Genomic DNA, 3,389 nt, shown 5'->3' with positions numbered 1-3,389 from the left:
TTAGGCCAAAAATAATGGCTATTAGTCAGGGCGCACCTGGCCCCCCTAACACACCTGTGTAAGCGCCCATGGGTGGGATGTTAAGCCCATCGAATGCCTAAGGGTGACGCTGGATTAAGTAATCCAAGAATCCCTCCCCCCCCCCCCCCCCCCCCCGGTGTCATCTGGGGGATTCGAACCCATAACCTTGTTGTGATACCATTTGTTGGTGCATAATGGAATAAGATGATTAAAGATGAACAAGATGAAGATGGAAGAAGAGAGAGAACGTGTAAATAACCTTACTAAGGCCCAACAAACTAACAGCAAATACATTCAGAATGTGCAATTAAACTTCAACATTGCACACTTAGGATGCTCTTCTAGACCAAACACTTTGATAGTGATCTCACAATTCATCAAGGTAGTCAAAATATTTAATTGTTGAATGGTGTTTAATTAGGTTCCAGAGAGTGTAGACAACAACAACAAGGGCAATATTTACCTGTACAACACAAGCCTTTCCAATGTCCTCAAAGCTTACAACTAACAATTTCAAAGAGATTTTACTCTTTTCATGAGCGTCGTGCCCAAGAATTAGTTGAAGGTGGTTGTATGATTTAAAAGTTCCATGATCATCCATCAAGTAAAGAGTCTTGTTACATTTGGAAACTCATGGAAATTAATTCTTAATGACATGGTCTTGTGGGTATATTCTTATTTTTTTGAAGTGATAATCATTACTAAAAATTTACACACATTACCGTGACTGTGAGTATCAGGATTCAAATTCTAATAATGATGTTCAACCTACCAATAACGACTTTTACCAATGAGCTAATTTTTGCGAACAAATTTCGTTTCTTTATATATATATATATATATATATATATATATATTCAATTATGATGCAGGGAATCATTGGCGAAGATAAACTCAATACTTTCAACATCCCACCATATTATCCTTCTCCTTCTGAAGTGTATAATTAAGTTCTCGAGGATGGATCATTCTACCAATAACGACTTTTACCAATGAGCTAATTTTTGCAAACAAATTTCGTTTCTTTATATATATATATATATATATATATATATATATATATATATATATATAGGGGACGACTCAAGTGAGAACACTTGGTTATTATGAGAAATGAGAACAATGAATCACGACCATTAAATTTTGATTTTGTTGATTTTAATGGACTAGATTGGTTTCTCTTTCTATGATCCTTAATATTTATTTTAAATCAATATAGAAAGAGAAATCAATCCAGTCCATTAAAATCAACAAAATCAAAATTTAATGGTCGTGATTCATTGTTCTCATTTCTCATAATAATCAAGTGTTCTCACTTGAGTCGTCCCCTATATATATATATATATATATATATATATATATATATATATATATATATTCAATTATGATGTAGGGAATCATTGGCGAAGAGAAACTCAATCCTTTCAACATCCCACCATATTATCCTTCTCCTTCTGAAGTGAATATGTAAGTTCTCGAGGAAGGATCACTCGCAATCAATAAATTGGAGATTTGTGAAGAGAACTGGAATGCTCGTGATCGTTGGGAAGCTTTGGACATTGAAGCTGAAATGTCTAAATCATTCAAAGGCGATGCATAGAATATGGCACAATGCGTTAGGGTGGGATTGAATCTTTACTAGTTTCTCACTTTGGTGAAAGTGTGATTGAAGATATATTTGACTGCTATAAAAATATTTTAACTAATCAGATGTCAAAGGAGAGAAATAAGTTCACCAATCTTACATTATCATTGACTAGAAAGCGATAAGGAAGTTCAATTTGGTTCAAGGTTTTTATATTTTAAGTTAAAAATAAATTTCAAAATCCTTGTTGGAGGTTCATTTGCATCGTTTTCTTAGCTGATGATTAGTTAAGAAATGTTAAGATGCAATTTAAAAATAAAAAAGTAAAAGTATTTTTAAAAGGATTGTTAATCAGATTTAGTTTTGTTGGAGGTTTGATTCATTGAATCATCTGGTCTTCTCTAAGTCTTAGATAATTGTCTGTTAATCTAAAAATGGTCTTTTGTCATACTATAATTTTTTTTTAAATTGTATTTTCTTGATTTTTTTTTATATATTTGTTTATGTTTTTGAGAAGAAAGTTTGTGTCCTCTTATCTATGTTTTTGTCCCTTATAAACATTGTAAACAACTGCAACAAAATCAGAGAATTCAAACCCTTAGAAACATCTATCGATGAATTCAAACCCTTGTAAAATTTGATGATGGAACGGTGGGATTGGAAAAGACTCTTGATCAAAAGGTTTAGAAGTTATGATCAAATCCTATGGATCTTGGTGGTGCTGAGGTTTTTTAGTTGTGGGGGCACTACGCCAAAAAAGGGAAAATAAGGCGCTTTTTTGGCCTTTAACAATGCTTAAAAGCGCTGCCTATGGTGGCGCAGCTGTAGGTATAGACAGCGCTTTTTACGCAAAAGCGTTGCCTTATGAATACTTTAGGCAGCGCTTTTCCTTGAAAAGCGCTTTCTAATGTAGGCCTTTAGCAGCGCTTTTTCCTGGAAAAGCGGTTTCTAAAGTAGGCTTTTAGCAGCGCTTTGTCTAGCCTTTCATGCTTTCTGGTGGCATCTTTAGGCAGCGCTTTTTTAGGAAAAAGCGCTTTCTATTCTTTGCCTTTAGACAGCGCTTTTAAAAGCAATGTCTATGTATTTTTAAGGCATCATTTTTGTGTATACAAATTCTCAATCAATGTTTGTTTGAAAAGTTTAAAACAATTATTAAACACATTACAGGTCACATATTTTTCTATTACTCTAAACACACTAACAAGATTCAATATGGATTAAAGATAAACATAAAAAAATAAATTTAACATACCTCTATAGATAGAGAAAACGATAGTGATTAGATGAATACCAAAATAACATAGAGAAGAACTTTAATTGCCTAATTCAAGTAGTATACTAAAATGGTCCACTTGAGATTAAATGTGTGTTCTAACTTTCAAAAATCTATTATCTTCAGTTCAACCTGATAATGAAGAAGATTTTGACACGATAAGTGTAAGTATAAGATTGCGCCTAAGAGGGGGGTGAATTAGGTTTTCAAATATTTAATCGGTTTTATGAGAATACTTCTAATAATTTTTGGTTAAGTGTTAGAAGGTTTTTGTAAGGTTCTTTTCTTTTCTTTGGTAATGGTGATGAATGCAATAAAGTGCGGAAAAGTAAAGAACGCAACGATATATACTGGTTCCCCTCACAATCCGAGAGTACTCCAGTCCCCTTTCAAACACGAAAGAGATTTCACTATAGTTAGAATTATTGTACAAGCCTATGCCTACTATCTAACCTATAGGGTGATCAAAGGTTCTTAACACCTTTAAGATCAATCAACACTAATGTGAAT

The 3,389-nt window shown here is 33.1% G+C and overlaps 1 pseudogene; it reads left to right on the top strand.

The window, feature by feature from the left end:
* The first annotated feature begins 235 nt into the window (after positions 1-235).
* LOC131644601 (salicylate carboxymethyltransferase-like) lies at positions 236-1,791 on the top strand (annotated as a pseudogene).
* The last annotated feature ends 1,598 nt before the right edge of the window (positions 1,792-3,389 follow it).

This window comes from Vicia villosa, linkage group LG1 (assembly GCF_029867415.1).
Source record: "Vicia villosa cultivar HV-30 ecotype Madison, WI linkage group LG1, Vvil1.0, whole genome shotgun sequence".
In the NCBI taxonomy this organism is placed as follows: Eukaryota; Viridiplantae; Streptophyta; class Magnoliopsida; order Fabales; family Fabaceae; genus Vicia; species Vicia villosa.
The sequence above is the reverse complement of the archived record's forward strand: the minus strand, read 5'-3'. Positions and strand labels throughout refer to the sequence as shown.